This window comes from Physella acuta, unplaced genomic scaffold, assembly GCF_028476545.2.
Source record: "Physella acuta isolate Inbredline_101_S28 unplaced genomic scaffold, ASM2847654v3 ptg000029l, whole genome shotgun sequence".
Taxonomy (NCBI): domain Eukaryota; kingdom Metazoa; phylum Mollusca; class Gastropoda; family Physidae; genus Physella; species Physella acuta.
The window spans coordinates 65,044-83,297 of NW_026731549.1; the positions used below are offsets into that span (position 1 = coordinate 65,044).

General features: G+C 40.4%; 1 protein-coding gene across 1 annotated transcript in view; it reads right to left on the reverse strand.

Moving 5' to 3' along the window:
- Positions 1 to 16,988, reverse strand: part of LOC131941620 (galactoside alpha-(1,2)-fucosyltransferase 2-like) — a 54,041-nt gene extending 37,053 nt beyond the window's left edge. Inside the window, exon 1 of the mRNA XM_059300990.1 lies at positions 16,900 to 16,988. The gene's annotated coding sequence lies outside the window, so the exon portion shown is untranslated. The remainder of the gene's footprint in view (positions 1 to 16,899) is intronic.
- Between the last annotated feature and the right edge of the window lie 1,266 nt (positions 16,989 to 18,254).

Sequence of the window (18,254 nt, forward strand, 5' to 3'; positions counted from 1 at the left end):
GGTGATTAAAATCTCCAATAACTGCTGAACACTGGGTTTTAATTTTCAAAATTTTAACATGTTCCGATTTACACGTCAACCAATCGAATTGCTCCCTTTAAAAACTGACCAATCAAATCGCGACAATCGGCCATTGAACTACAAACTCGAGGACACCAATGACGATCTAACCTTACGGTAAATTACGACCTTTGACCTCTCAAGCTTGGTGTCAGTTGCGTCATCAGTCTCTAGCGAGCCGAGTGTTAAAGTTATCAACATAAACAAACAAGCAGAACATCCCCTGACGCACGTAGACTGTCGAGGGTTAAACTGATAACAGCCGGCGAGCACTTTCGCAGGCCAACAAAGGGTTAATTAATTAACCCAAGTAAATATCAAACGGCGTTACGTACTTTAGTAAAGGGTGATTTAAAGACGATTAGCGTGTCAGGCTAATGAGGTGATGATCATCAAAGGGTTGATTTTAATTTTTACGGTAAACAAATGTAAACAATGTTGAACTAACATATAGGTTACAAGAGAAACCTCAATCTTAGGGTAATGAACAAAAGTTCAGCGGGGTCGAGTTTGGTTTTGGAAAGTGCACACACGACACAAGACGACAAAAGTACAGAGACAGAATGACGTTATTTGTAGGTACGCGATGTGATAGACACTTGATCGAGATTGATTTAGTCCGCGTCGTGATATATAACTTACAAAGCGGCGCTTTAAAACATTTTAAATTGCGTGTGTGTGTGCGTGTGTGTGTGTGTGTGTGTGTGTGTGTGGCGCGTTTATAAATGAGATCACGTGATTTCAGCCAATCCTCACCCAAAACCTCGCGTCGTTAAAATGCCGGAGCGAACCTCCACTTTTCTTTTCAGTTGTGTCACAAGAGTTACCGTATCACAAAAATGATCGTATTTTTTGTGTGAAAATCTTTAATCCATGATTTCTTTATACTTTTATGATCACAGCTGTACATAATCAACATAATGCAACATTTAATGATGACGTGGGTGGCGTCAGTATCGAAGTCGGGCGGGGGGGGGGGGGGGTAATAAGTGGTAGGCGACACCGTCAGTGTGTGTGTGTGTGTGGAGGTGCGTGAGTGGGTGGTAAGTGGCCAGGTAAGTGCTACGTTACAGTTTAAAAAAAACCTCCACAAAGCTAGGTCCAACTACTTTACACGTGCGCATCAGTTTTAACATAAATGACACAGTAAACCGACAAGTATGTTTTTTTTTTACGAAAACTTCAAACCTTACTATCGTAAGTGCCGCTATTATCACCTGCAAATAGCCTATAATTCATAGCCGTACGTAAGCTGGAGTGTAGATTTCTGTACAAATTGAGGACTATTTGTCAGATGGCCGTTTAATGCCGTCCGACAGACTACATTAGAAACTGTTTTGGGCGACAGTTTCAGCAGTTTGATAACTTCAGTCATGTTTGGGCTGGAGGGAAATTAAGCCCAAAAAATTGTTCCTGCGCACTAATTCAGTACAGATGTTAACCAATAGACTCATCAGAGATTTAAAAAAAATGTATATTACAATGAACTGATTTCTAAATGTGTAATCTGCTTACAGCTAATAGTACAACTGGGTAAAGTGCGACTCCGATGCATTTATAGATGGCGGTTTCACGATTTAGGATTAGTGTAAACATTACTTTAAAAATTAATTTAAAAAAAAAATAAAAAAAAAAAAAAGTAAAATTGTTTAGCTCATCGGGATCCGAACCCACAACACATCGGATGGCATCTTGACTTGGAGGGAGAGACACGGTCATTTTATCCAGTTTGTTTTATGATGGCCCGTTATTAATTAAAAGTAATTAATATAATGTCTTCGTTCTGATGTCTTTTGATTGCAGTCCCATGCTTATTGCCTGTGTCTGCTGTTTCCTTTAGGGCGGTCTACTTTCTGTTGTCTTCTGTTTGATGTCTGTTGTCTTCTGTTTGATGTCTGTTTTCTGTTTGATGTCTGTTGTCTTCTGTTTGATGTCTGTTGTTTATGTCTGTGTCTGCTGTCTCTGGCGGTGCTGTCTTCTATCTGTTGTTGTCAGCCAGCCTAATAAATGAAGAGTTTTCTGTCACCACATAATCTGGAATCACTGTGTAGTGCCAGATTCAGCTAATGACGGACCAAGCAACACACCAACAAGCCACACAGTCAAAATAATCGATCACCCATGGATACGGTTCATTGATTTTGAATCGATGAGCGCTAACACTGATCCATCAACCCTCAGGCAGTAAACAGGATAAGAATAATTTAGTCGAGGTATAACTGTTTATTTGTTGCTAGTAGACTTTCGTGAATGTACGTGGATGTGTGAGTCTCTATCTGTGTGTGTGTGTGTGTGTGTGTGTGTGGAGGGGCGGGGGTAGGGGTATGGTCCAACAAACACCAAACTTCCTCTGTCAGGCATACACAATGTTTTTATTTCAACGTCAGTTCTGTCTGACAACTGTCAACGGAAATTATGTCCGACAGCTTTGTCATATGTACTGACATATGTACGGCGTAATGCTGTCAGTTGCAAAATATAAAAAAAAACACCAAAAAAAAAAGCAAAAAAAAAAAAGCAAAAAAAAAAAAACAAAAAAAAAAACACAACAGGCTTGAGTGCTCAGCACGTCTCTAAGTGTACTAACTCTTATAGGTCTTCGACTCGTATAACATGCACAAATCTATGCCTTCGTACACCGAGGTAACAGAGTCAGGGGAACTCTACTTCAACTTCTTTTTTGCATGCGCGTTCCTCACCCCCCTCCCCTACCACCATTTAATCTTCCGCAACATATTGCTATACACGACGACAAAAAAACCCAACCTCTCCACGCAAATAGTAAAAATAGCGCAAATAAAATAACGCCAAGGTGATACATCTGAAACAAAGCAAAGTTATAATAAATCTCAAATTATTTTTCAATATAGCAAAACATCCACTTGGATTAATAAAGGGATTAACGAGCAACAGCTGGCTTGTAAAAACGGATACTTGATGGTAATTTTTAGTTGTTTTGGGATTAACGACGTCATGCAAAGCAATGGCTGTTTAAGATCTCGGAGTTATATGTGGAATACCCCTTAATAGGATTAAAAAGCATATGTGATCTTACAAAATATGGCAAGCGATGAAATTATAATTACATTAAAAATAAATTAAAACCGTTTGGGCAACATCGATTACATTTCCATATTTTTGTATCGAATATAAAGCCTCTGCAACTACACACCCCATCCATATCTTCCCCATACATATCTCCCCCATGTATATCTCCCCAACCATATCTCCCCCATCCATATCTCCCCCAATCATATCTTCCCCCATCCATATTTCCCCCATCCATATCTCCCCCAATCCATATCTCCCCCCATCCATATCTCCCCCCATCAATATATCTCCCATCCATATCTCCCCCATCCATATTACCCCATCCATATCTTCCCCATCCATATCTCCCCATCCATCTCCCCCATCCAGATCTCCCCTATCCATATCTTCCCCATCCATATCTCCCCCATCCATATCTCCCCCATCCATATCTCCCCCACCCATATCTCCCCCATCCATATCTCCCCCATCCATATCTTCCCCCATCCATATCTCCCCCACCCATATCTCCCCCATCCATATCTCCCCCATCCATATTACCCCATCCATATCTTCCCCATCCATATCTCCCCATCCATCTCCCCCATCCAGATCTCCCCTATCCATATCTTCCCCATCCATATCTCCCCCATCCATATCTCCCCCATCCATATCTCCCCCACCCATATCTCCCCCATCCATATCTCCCCCATCCATATCTTCCCCCATCCATATCTCCCCCACCCATATCTCCCCCATCCATATCTTCCCCCACCCATATCTCCCCCATTTCTCCACCCCTCCACCCCAACACAACCAGTTGGGACAACCAGTCAACACCTAACACACCCCCATCCATAGCCCCCACCCCCATTGTTCCACCCCCCCCCCCCACCCCCACCAGTGCAGACACCTAACACGTGTACAAACCACCCGATGTGTCAAAGATCGATGACAGGTTGCATCTTTAACTAACCAATCAATACTGGCGAGTTCAAACAAGTGGGGCCAGTCACGTGATGAGGCGCCACGCATGGCTGCAGCGTCGTCCGAGACTTGAAGAAAACTCGAGGAGTGGGTGAATCGATACCGTCCTCGGCGGAGTAATGGTTGTGGCACACGATGTGTAGTATCGATACCGTGACTGTTGCGGGTGTCACAAGATGTGCAGAATCCATACTGTGATTGTTGGGGTGTCACAAGATGTCTAGTATCGATACTTTAACTGTTAAGGGGGGGGGGTGCCACAAGATGTGTAGTATCGTAATGTGATTGTTGATGTCAAAGATGTGTAATATCGATACGGTTACTGTTGGGGGTGTCACAAGATGTGTAGTATCGATACCGTCACCGCTGGTGGTGTCATAATAGAGGTAGTATCGATACCGTGACTGATAGTGGTGTCACAAGACGTGTAGCATAGATACCTACTGTTGGATGTGTGGGAAGATGTGTGGAAAATGTGTAGATTCTAGGCCAAGGATGGGCAGAGGGTGTAGAGAGAAACGATTTCCCCATTGACCATAGGGTAGGGGATCTTGTACTGTGGTTTAACCTGAATCCACAGCCTTCACATTTAGGGGTAGACCTTGAGAAGTTGTCGCAATTGGCTTGAATAAATTAACCTTAACTAGAACGCTGGACTATGTCGGTTTTACGAAGCACCCTAATAATAAGAATCACCCCCACCCCCGGGACTTGCACTACATGACCCCAGCAGTGACGTGTAAACCAGGTTCTACCACGGATACATACACATACCTGTAGGGCAGGGGAGGGGTCGCTAGCCGGTCACGTGATTAATGGCCAACAGTGTTCTGATAGACTCGGACAGGCCGAATTCATGTACAGTCAATCAGGGCTGAGTTCAGAGATTAGATAGGTCATTCTCAGTGGGTGTCCTAGGTCATTCTCAGTGGTGTCGTAGGTCATTCTCAGTGGTGTCCTAGGTCATTCTCAGTGGGTGTCCTAGGTCATTCTCAGTGGGTGTCCTAGGTCATCCTCAGTGGGTGTCCTAGGTCATCTTTAGTGGGTGTCCTAGGTCATTCTCAGTGGGTGTCCTAGGTCATCAGTGGGTGTCCTTGGTCATCAGTGGGTGTCCTAGGTCATCAGTGGGTGTCCTAGGTCATTCTCAGTAGTGTCCTAGGTCATTCTCAGTGGGTGTCCAAGGTCATTCTCAGTGGGTGTCCTAGGTCATTCTCAGTGGGTGTCCTAGGTCATCCACAGTGGGTGTCCTAGGTCATCTTTAGTGGGTGTCCTAGGTCATTCTCAGTGGGTGTCCTAGGTCATTCTCAGGGGTATCCTAGGTCATCTTTAGTGGGTGTCCTAGGTCATTCTCAGTGGGTGTCCTAGGTCATTCTCAGTGGGTGTCCTAGGTCATTCTCAGTGGTGTCCTAGGTCATTCTCAGTGGTGTCCTAGGTCATTCTCAGTGGGTGTCCTAGGTCATTCTCAGTTGTGTCCTAGGTCATTCTCAGTGGGTGTCCTAGGTCATCTTTAGTGGGTGTCCTAGGTCATTCTCAGTTGTGTCCTAGGTCGTCCACAGTGGGTGTCCTCTCTTTAGTCTGTTTGATGATGCACTGTATATAATTTACACATTTAGGTTATTCTCAGTGGTGTCCTAGGTCATTCTCAGTGGTGTCCTAGGTCATTCTCAGTGGGTGTCCTAGGTCATTCTCAGTTGTGTCCTAGGTCATTCTCAGTGGGTGTCCTAGGTCATCTTTAGTGGGTGTCCTAGGTCATTCTCAGTTGTGTCCTAGGTCGTCCACAGTGGGTGTCCTCTCTTTAGTCTGTTTGATGATGCACTGTATATAATTTACACACACAAGCGAAGAACAGATGAAGAACTGAAAACATAGTTGATATCTTCCTTTTTACTTTCTCGTATATACGTAGTATAGAGAAAGTATTGTAATCGTGCAAAAAAAAAAAATCGAGATTTTTACAAATCTCGACGTTTTACACCTCACTGATACGGAAAAACATAATTTTGCAATCTTGTCCGTATGTCTGTGTGTGTGTGTGTCTGTCCGTGTGTGTGTCTGTGTGTAAACACGATAACTTGAGTACCGTTACAGCTAGGTTGATGAAATTTCGTATATAAGTATTTTATCAAAATCGTAGATCCGTATCAACTTTTGAGCGATTTCCGATAACCGGAAGTGGTACTTTTCCTACTTTGAATTTTTCAAAAGCCTATAACTTGAGTACTATTTCAGATAGATAAATGAAATTTCACATGTAAGTAAAAGATCTAATTCTCTACCTTCTGTTAAATTTTGAGTAATTTCCGTTGACTGGAAGTAGTAATTTACGCTACTTCCGATTTCTCAAAAATCTAATGTAAATTTTTAAAGTACTAATAATATTGCGCACTATTATACGCGTTTTTATTCGGCGTTTGCTTGGTGCGCAATGTTTTTTTTATGAGATTCTATTCTATTTTTAAAAGTTTAAGTATTTACAATGGATTAAAAATCATAACTATATCCCCAGTTACCATCCCCTGTTGTTTTATATAAGAATATTCGAGAAAGTTTAGGGGAGATCACTACCGGTTTATTACTCCTTGTGGAGCATAGGCATCACTCGTAATCTACTATTTCCATTGTGTTCCGGGCGGTGTATTTTGTTTCCACAAAGCATCTCTTGTGGGCCCTATCTCTCGCCTCCCCGGGGGTTCCACTCAAATCACAGGCGGGTCACATGTGTGTGTGCTTCTGGCAATACGTGCCCCACTTCCTCCTCCACCCCTCCTCGTGACAGCTCTGTACCTTCCTTGTAGGTTTGGCTGCGACACGTCTTATATTTGGAGTCCGGATTTTCCCCATGACAGGTTATTTTAGATTCAGTTTCGGTTTCTGACATATAGAGTTCTTTGTAACCAGTAAAATCGCTGTATTGTTCGTCCTGTATTTTGGGGTCACAGTTTCATTGTATTTTTTTATTCAGTTTAAAATATCATAACGAAAATATCACAAAAATAGTAACACTTTTGGACTAAACTTGAAAATGTAGATGAAGTAGAGTAGAGCATTTTCTGAAACTTCGGCGTATGATGATTGCATGCATTTCCGAGTTTACTTTCCCAAACGTTATATAGGTAAGGTTTGGATGGCCGGAGTCGAACTCGAGACTTTCACGATAGAAATTGTGCGCTCTAAGACTCGACCACTCCGCCGTCATATCAACCCGTTTTCTGTTATTATCATTTCGGTTGTAACGTTTACCTATCCATCAGCCAGATAGATGGTGAACGTCCCCGGATTCTTTTTTCGGGGTTATATGCAAATGACTTACAGCCTAAATGAATGAATACTAACTCAACAACACACTAGGGCTCGAATTCGACGTCTAGGGAAAACTAGTGATACTATTGAAGTTAACACTCATCCAATCTGCATACAACCTTTAATAAGCGAACACAGTTGTGGCAGAACACCAGGTTAAACTAGATAAAATATTTAATTTAGAAAATAATAAAACCCAACTTGCAAAGCGTAAGAAAAAATACTATCACAGATTTTAACACTGTATAAAAATAGCCACAGGTCACACAACACTGCTATAGCTTCAAGAATCACTTGGCGACAAGTAATATTATACTAGAAGACTAAAACAACTTAAGAAAGCATAGCACACACAGGACTTAAGTTCTCTCACGTTCAAATGGTCAGAATCTATTGCCGGACAAAATGGACGGCCTGGTCTTAATGGACCGTTTGATCAAGGTAGACTGCCTCGTGTCGCGTGTGTGCGATCTAGTTAAAGACTTAGGCCACAGGGGAGGTCATCCTCAACTCATGTAGCCATTGGTTGGGATGGTCATCTGATCAGAATCAATCAATCAGATCTTGGTGGAAAATTTCTTAGTCTTAGACACCCTTAATAAGACAGTGGAAAAACCCCGGTAGTTGCACCATCAATCCATATAAGGTATTATACAATGTCAAAATAAAACATTACTGGACCTAAGTAGGTCACACGGTAATGGCGTTAATTTTATGAATACTTTGTATGGCTAACTAACAAAGTTAGTCTACAATTAATTGGTGTTGATTGTGCCCAGCACAATACGTTTGCCACTAATGAACGCTACACTATAGTCAACAAAAACTAACTTTTAATTAAAAAGGTCGCACCTTTAATTAAAAATGTCGCTTAATAAAAACAAAGCCAATAATCGGCGAAGTTTATCAATAATCTGTCCCAAATCTCTTAATCTACTCGTGTACCCACAAAGCTTAGCACAATGTTCATTAAAAGCTTTATCGAGTGATCTGTATCCCAGTTATGAACGCCCCTCGGTGTCACAATATCCTAGTCAAGTCACTCCAATTGTCACATCGTAGTCAAGTGACCCCAACTGTCACAACATCCTAGTCAAGTCACTAATGTCCCAGTTGTCACAACATCCTAGTCGAGTCACCTCAATTGTCACAACATCGTAGTCAAGTTACTCCAATTGTCACAACATTGTAGTCAAATCACTAATGTCCCAATTGTCACAACATCCTAGTCAAGTCACTCCAATTGTCACAATATCACAGTCAAGTCACTCAAATTGTCGCAACATCACAGTCAAGTCACTAATGTCCCAAATGTCACAATATCGCAGTCATGTCACTCCAATTGTCACACCATCACAGTCAAGTCACTAATGTGACTGTTGTCAAGCCACTTTCCCTGCTCGTGTAAAAAAAAACATGGACGTGGGTACTTAAGGACAAAATGTCTGGGTTGGACATTTTGCAGAGCATGTACTAGATCAGGTCAAAATGTAGACCCTTCTTTGATCGAGGTCAGTTCTTGGGTTCGACAAATGTTAATAACATGTTGATCAGTTGGAACATGGGTGGATCAGAGATATAGATAAACCAGTGAAAAAACTACAACAACCCAAACAATACATGCAGGCAGTTTTTTTAGGTCGAAAGGTCAAGGCCGGACCAATAACCTCCTGCTATTGTCATGAGTAGGTAAACAATTGGATTCATTTCTGAATTTCAAAAGAGAATGAATAACGGTAAGAATCACATCAGAAAGCCGCCAATGATTCTCTTTGTATACTCGAGGATTAAGCAGTTTAGGTTATAAAGCGCAACAAGACTTTAACCCAGACTTTAACACAGACTTTAACACAGACTTTAACACAGACTTTAACACAGACTTTAACACAGACTTTAACACAGACTTTAACACAGACTTTAACACAGACTTTAACACAGACTTTAACACAGACTTTAACACAGACTTTAACACAGACTTTAACACAGATTTTAACACAGAATTTAACACAGACTTTAACACAGACTTTAACACAGATTTTAACACAGACTTTAACACAGACTTTAACACAGACTTTAACACAGACTTTAACACAGACTTTAACACAGACTTTAACACAGACTTTAACACAGACTTTAACACAGACTTTAACACAGACTTTAACACAGACTTTAACACAGACTTTAACACAGAATTTAACACACGGCTTAGCCTCAAGCAGCCACCTGTTAACTGAATGACATACAAACCTACTCGCGGGAATCGATCCCACGGCGGAATCGAACGGCCATGGCATTTCTACACAAAGCGCACTATGGAAGCGCATGTTGTGAGATGATGGTAGGGTAGGATCGATTACTTCTCTTCTCGGTATCATCGAGTAGAAACCATTGTTGGGAAGTTTGTGTGACGGAGGGAGAGGGAATGGTATCGGAAAATGACGGGGTAGAAATCGATTACCTAATTATAGTGGAGTCATGGGATATAATCATCTTTAATAATATATTGTGTGGACAATGTGTATTTATATATACATAAAAATCAACAAACATACATATATAGGCTATAAATATATAGCCTATATATATATATATATATATATATATATATATATATATATATATATATATATATATATATCCTAATATATAATTCCCCATGTGCGCACTTCTCTCTCTCTCTCTCTCTGTCTGTCCGCAAAATATTTTCGCCGGACATCACGTCAGAAACGGCAGCGATATATGGAGAACTTTATACGGACTTTTGTTGAAAATAAGATGTTTTAAATGTATAACCACAATTTTATTTAAAGAAGAAAAATAAAAATTAAAGGCGTATTTGAATGTAGAGAAACAGTATTATTTATGCAACCGGAAAAGCATTAATAGATGTGAAAAAGAACGCATAAAACTGTGACGTCACTATTGCTTATACATTAACTAATGACGTCATCTGCCGTGTTTAGAATAAAAAGAAATGAACTATTTCATTCAAATTTGATTTAGATCTACGTACACTATGAAATGTATACAATACAATATTTCCGGCCTAAACTCATAAAATTTATTTTATTTATTTGGATTCTAGATCTAGATATTCTAGATTCATCTATTCAAATAATACATTTCTATACTAAAGTATTTCAGGCCTTAATTACTTTATTGAAATCTTTGTTTATCTATGCAATTTGCTAATCTCTATAATATATAAAGCAAAGTTGTCGGGTGCCCGATAGGGCACTTCCCGGCGCCGCAGGCGCTTCAAATTTGGCAGGATCTTGCCTTGGGGCGACAGAACACGGGGGCCGATTGGCCGAAAAGTCTACGATGATGGGGTCAAAACTGACCTCGACTGACCGGCGCCTTACATGAGCTATAAATCGAAAAAAAATGTCCACGGAGGAACCTCTTCATAACTCCTGAGGTCGTAGACCGACCCTCGGGCGAATTAATTAAGCATTCAAATTCTCAATGTTTTCGAAAGCCTAAGCAAAGCTGGGCAGCATGCCTAGTATATATATATTACAGATACGGTTCTTATTGCAAGAGTAGACACAATTAGTTTGACTGTCATTAAATTAGCAGTATGTCATTAAGACTTATGACGAAAGCCCCAACATTATAGTAGCCACACATTCTGAACACTTGTCTTTCAATCAGGCTAAATTAATAACAACGTCATTATTTCCAGTCCAACTAATTAGCATTCACGTCTGCCGTTGAAAGATCAAAGAAAAATAAGATACTGAAGAAAAACCTTACAAAACCTAACTAACAGGTCTGGCGACAACTTGAAACGTCTAAAGATGTGTTTCGGCAGATTATAGTTATGCTAAATTATTCAAAATGTTTCGTGTTGCCATTCTTCGCTTCGTGACAACGCATGACTGACTCTAGACGTAAACCATTATTAAATGATACCCCACTGGGCGTTATGTACGCCGATCCCTTAACATCCCCCCCCCAACAAACCGCACTGTGCAGGGGTATGGGGTATAGCAGGGTGGTGCAGAGGAAGCAGAGTTCACCAGTTCCCGTGTCCTCGGCAAATTTTATGGACAATAAAGTGCCCAGACACAGCGAAAATAAACTTTCACGACTTCACGACTCAATACAGGACCTCTAACTTACCGGCCAGGACTACATAGGACCTCTAACTGTCCAAACAGGACTAGACAGGACCTCTAACTGTCCAAACAGGACTAGACAGGACCTCTAACTGTCCAAACAGGACTACACAGGACCTCTAACTGTCCAAACAGGACTATATAGGACCTCTAACTGTCCAAACAGGACTACACAGGACCTCTAACTGTCCAACCAGGACTACCCAGGACCTTTAACTGTTAGGTCAGCTGGACCTACCATCTGGTTTATTATGCAACAGATCCAAAACGAGACTGACCTGCGCATGACGTGTCTTCAAGCAATTAAGTTTCAAATTACAATAAATTAGGACCTCCCCCCTCTCCACCGTACCCCCCCCCCTGGGCTAAATGATAGGTGTTCGATTACTAATGTTACAACTAAACGCACATGCCGTTAAACGTGTTACGGCGTGTTTAAGTGTAATGGATTCCGCAGTATCCGGAGACCGTTATGGATATGTTAAAACACGATAATTGTTTTATTGAAGCCATTCACACTAGGAGTTCAGTTAAAGGCACGACCAAAAGCCATTTATTGAAGCCATTCACACTAGGAGTTTAGTTAAAGCCACGACCAAAAGCCATTTATTGAAGCCATTCACACTAGGGGTCGTTCAGTTAAAGGCACGACCAAAAGCCATTTATTGAAGCCATTCACACTAGGAGTTTAGTTAAAGGCACGGCAAGAAGCCATTTATTAAAGCCATTCACACTAGGAGTTTAGTTAAAGGCACGGCAAGAAGCCATTTATTGAAGCCATTCACACTAGGAGTTTAGTTAAAGGCACGACCAAAAGCCATTTATTGAAGCCATTCACAATAGGGGTCGTTCAGTTAAAGGCACGACCAAAAGCCATTTATTGAAACCATTCACACTAGGAGTCGTTCAGTTAAAGACACGACCAAAAGCCATTTATTGAAGCCATTCACACTAGGTAGGGGTCGTTCAGTTAACGGCACGACCAAAAACCATTTATTGAACTAGTTCTGTGAGGCTTATTAGTCGTCCAGGTGATCTGATAGATCTAAGCATTGTTCGGGTGTCCTTTTAGTGGTTAGTATCTTTTGTTCGTCTGGGACATGTTAGGTCATGATCCTAGCGTGGTTTTGGCGAAGGGTTGTTTTCGTGGTCTGTTTTTTTTTAAAGTCTTAGCATTGGCGTCTCGAGGTGGGGAGGGTGGAGGAGAGGGGGAGTGGGGCGGACAGAACAAGATTTAGACACCCGAAATTCGACACCAAATGTTGCCTCTAAGCTGAACGGTCTCGCGGCCGAGCTGTCATTTTGTAAAACAGAATAAAAATTTGTATAAGACGATTGCGATCTACACATAACCCGCTTCATATTTCCTTGTCATACATCGTTGATTTTTCACAGCTCGCTACACATTACGTCTACACATAACCGTTACACATCACAGCTACACACTCCAGCATACATCCCCAATACACACCCTTGAATTATTGAAGTAATTGACCCATTCTGCGGTATTTACTGTTTTTCTGTTAACCGATAGAGATTCTATTGTCCTTGTGATTAAATTTTGATTTATTCTGTGTGAATGTGATCGATAAATCAATTAGTTTTACAACACCAACAGACCCCCCCTCCGTCCCTACATGCCAGAACAAGCCATCTTCTCGCACAGACACGAACACATCTCATCCTACCCACTAACACAAACACACACACACACACACACACGCCATAACATGTCTTCACTAGTTTAACAAAGTCCAACAATCTTCACACACCACACACACACGCACACATACACACCCACCCACCCACCCACCCACACACACACATACACACACACACACACACACACACACATATATATATATATATATATATATATATATATATATATATATATATATATATATATATATATATATATATATATATATATATATACACACATACGCCAGCGCATGTCTTCACTAGTTCAACAAAGCCCAACAACCTTCACACGGACACACACTAACAAGCACATTCACACTGCCATTGCAATACACACCCATTCACTGACACAAGGAACCCACACGAACATACACACGCTTGCACGCACACATACACCAATCCACACATCCACACACATGTGTTTATCGACCCCTGTTATCTACAATAACCTTGACAACAAAAACAAAAGACACCCCCGGGCGAAACTCAGCCATCCGTCCCATTAGTCCTGTAGACCCGACTCCTCTCTTGTAAAACCTGAATCCCATCTAGAACATTCTGATTAAATATTATATAGGGTGGGGGTCATGCACATAACTGTGCAGCAAAAAGGGAGTTGTTGGTGGTTAACAGAGGCGTGGCGAAAGGGGGGGGGGGACATATGTCCCCGGGCGTCGATCTTAGGGGGCGCCAAAATGGGTTGGAAAAACAAATTGATAGTTCGAGGGGGAGTGCAAATCGAAAGTTTGAGGGGGGGGGGGGGGGAGTGGGTGCAAATCGAAAGTTTGTCCCTGGGCGCCGGGATGGGTCACTACGCCCCTGGTGGTTAAGTTGTCTCATCTAGCTGTGCGGAGTTAGCGGTAGATTTTTAGAGCATATGTAATTCATTTCATATACGTTAATACCTTTTTCCGCATATGTCACAATAATCGAACTAACTTAAAGTAAAGGTGTTAGACCAACTAAATATAAATATGACTAGTTAATGTCATGTTAACATTAACCTTAACCCAAGTCCCACCATAGCCCTAACCCAGAGGCGTAGCAAGGGCGGGATGGGGGGTGCGGTCAGCACCGGGTCACACCATTTATAGGGGGGTGACACCAAGGCGAAAAATTGCAAAAGGTATATATATATATATATATATATATATATATATATATATATATATATATATATATATATATATACACTTTTTTCTTTGGGGGGGGGGTGACTCTACGAAATGCCGCACCGGGTGACACCCAACCAAGCGACGCCACTGCCTTAACCCTTATTTCTGACCATAACACAAAAATTGAAATTGCGATACCAGTAACAACCTGACACACCTATTTTCGGACGAGTCTATTGTCAGGCCTCGGTAACACCCATCCTAATCCAACTGACTGATCAACACTTCTGTTGAGGGATAAGGGGACGTAAGTGACGCATAAATATTATAAAAAAAACAGGATACAAGATGGGGCAAATCTTCTTTTAATGACGTAATAAAAGTCTTAAAAAAGATACGGTTTCTATACGACGTGCTTCGAAAACAGCATTTTTAAAATATTTGTTTTTAATGTACAAAATTCTGTGATTTAGAGGGCAAGGGGGTGGGGGTGGGGGGTCATATATTGTTACATAAAATAAGTGGTGGTGGTCCTTTGAAAAGATTTTGTAGAAAGAGTGTGCTCAAAATATGCCATTTGTGTTCTAGAAATTGTGCGTGAAGACTTTAAACATCCATTTGGATACATGGTTGAACTCTACAGGTTTAACATTCGACAGGACACATAGTTAAACTCTACACGTTTAACATTCATCAGGACATATGGTTAAACTATACAAGTTTAACATCCATTAGGATACATGGTTGAACCCTACAAGTTTAAAATTCATCAGGACATATGGTTAAAACCCACAGGTTTAACATTCCTCAGGACACATGGTTAAACTATAAAAGTTTAACATTCAACAGGACTTATGGTTAAACTCTACAGGTTTAACATTCATCAGGGCATTATGTTAAACTCTACAGGTTTAACATTCATTAGGATACATGGTTGAACTACAAATTTTAACATTCAACATTATACATGGTTGAACTCTACAAGTTTAACACACTCGTTAAACCCAAGTGTGTGTGTATGTGTGTGTGTGTGTGAGAGAGAGAGAGAGAGAGAGGGGGGGGGGGACAATTTAACTGTCTTAAGAAGGTCTTAACCCCACGAATATCTAATGCATAATAAATGCATTACCGGGACGTGGCCTTGATGTTATCTCCCCTGTGGCTTATAGCGAGCCCCAAACAAATGATTGTATCTGCTCGGCGCCCTAAGCCAAAACACACGCTCCGTTGTTTGGGTGTTGCAGTGACCTTGACCGTCAAAGTGTGTTGGATGGTCACTGAAGCGTCAAGTCTATGTGGGCTAGAGGTCACCTTGATGGAATTTTGAAATTTAAAACAAACAAAATGCAGCGACGATAAAGTGAATACGAGGGTATTCAAAGAATCCGCACTATTTTCTGGTCGCATTATGATACAGTGGAGGACGGAAGATGATGTGATGTGTCAATGCGCGGGTAGGGAAATAGGTCTACATTTATACCATTCAGTCGAAGGAACTATTTTTCTCAGGATTACGGTTATTAGAGGTTTGATGTAAGGGAAATAAAATTCATAGAATTTTAAGTTTATGGATTTGGAATTTGTCGTGTATATATATTATGTATATGTATATATTTGAAAAAAAATGCACCGAAAGGCGGTTAAGAGTGACCTCTGCTCGCATTATTCAAGCAAATGGAAATGACGACATTATCTAGTCTATTTTTAGGACTAAATTCTTTCTTTCCAATCGTCAATTAAATCAAGAAAAGTTAAACGAAATAAATAAATAAAAACAGATCAATTTAAATGAAAATTCGTAATAGTCTACGTATTTAATCGACGCACATGTTCCTAATTTCCTCTGCGACAAATGTTTGTTTTACCAGTTTCAATCTAAACTGATCTCTTCTTATCATGGCGTTCCATACGGCGTGTTAACAAAAATCTATATGTCTATTCAACAGTGAATGACACCAATCCTCAATATTTAGTTATTCTGTTTGAATCTTTAGATCAGGGGTCTCCAAACTTTTCAGTCCGAGGGCCGCATTAACTATCAAATTTCAGTTCGGGGGCCAGTTTCTTCCAGGCATGTCTTTGATTTTTCTGGGCAAAGTTCCTCAGCCATCACCAGCAAACGTTTTTTTCCGTGGACAAAAATATCTCCGCGGGCCGGATGAGAGGACTTCGAGGGTCGCATCCGGCCCGCGGGCCGTAGTTTGGAGACCCCTGCTTTAGATGAACGATAAATAGGGGAAATATAACAAGCTCTTGATCAATTGAAGGATTAATTAATTAAATATTAAATTTTTGTAATATTATACAGACTATATATATGCTTAAAAATGAGTCACAAATTATCCTGTTTAGCGCAGGAGTTAATTACCACTTGGGACAATAGAGAAAACTAGCTTAGCACCAATTTACCTATTCGCCCATCATGCTCTCTGCACTATGTGTACGGCAGGTATCTGTTAACAACACAACTATTTTTAATTGCAGAAATTAATATCATTTTTAAAAAAGCACTAAAGAATCGTTATCAAACAGTCTGATTTTTTTTTTTGAATGAGAAAACAAATCGATTGTGTACTCACCAACTGTGTAGGAAGAAAAGGCTGGTTATACACACAACTAAGTTTATGATGAACAAAAGGTTCGCTATACACACAACTAAGTTTATGATGAAGAAAAGGTTCGCTATACACACAACTAAGTTTATGATGAACAACAGGTTGGCTATACACACAACTATGTTTATGATGAAGAAAAGGTTCGCTATACACACAACTAAGTTTATGATGAACAACAGGTTGGCTATACACACAACTATGTTTATGATGAAGAAAAGGTTCGCTATACACACAACTAAGTTTATGATGAACAAAAGGTTCGCTATACACACAACTAAGTTTATGATGAAGAAAAGGTTCGCTATACACACAACCAACTAAGTTTATGATGAACAAAAGGTTCGCTATACACACAACTAAGTTTATGATGAAGAAAAGGTTCGCTATACACACAACCAACTAAGTTTATGATGAACAAAAGGTTCGCTATACACACAACTAAGTTTATGGTATTTAGTTCTCTTTATACAGTTCAGGTCGTTCTAAGTAAAGGCAAGTACAAGATTCACAAATTCACCAACGTAGGCAAACTAAACTCAAATTCAATCCTAACAACAAAAAAACACAATCTGGCTTTTCGGAGCTTAATTTCCTGTTAAAAAAATGTATGTTTAATAATTCATCTTGCTAACATTTTTCAACATAATACAGCGTTTAGTTTAAGATTATTATCCCAACTGTCACTATGTATGTGTATGTTGTGTGAAATGTTCAAAGAGTGTTATTCATACACAAAACGAGACTTCTAAATTTTTAATCCGTGCCTAATCTGCTTTATGCGCGATTTCACCGCGCACGAAATCCTGCAAACATTTTACCAAGCTGTGTGATCCAATCACAATCGCCAGTCGTTCGCACGGCGCCAAATGCGTCATTCATCGAGGATTGTTCAATCCAGCTGTCGCGTTGTTTTTTTGTTTTTTTCCACCAGAGGGCGCAGTTTGAGATTAGAGTACGCCAGTTCCGGTTGCGTCGTCAGGGTTTCAAAACAAACAAATATGTTGATTAAATTTTCAAGCCTGAAAACTGATCCGAACTCACGTATGAGACGTTCGCTCTAAACCTGTTGGCGTCTGGTTGATTAAAGTCAATGCGGAAGCTGATATAAGTTCAATAAAATGAAACAAGACACTTGAAAAAAAAACAACTTGTACTAATCCCATAAAACCGACATGTGTACGCACCAAGCCTTGTATAATTTATATCTGATATGATTCAGCATTCTTGAACATTTAGTTTTTTTATTTCGCAGTTAGCAGATTACCCACACAAACTCCCGAATTCATTATTAGGGACAATTTTACTGTAGGAAACTAGAA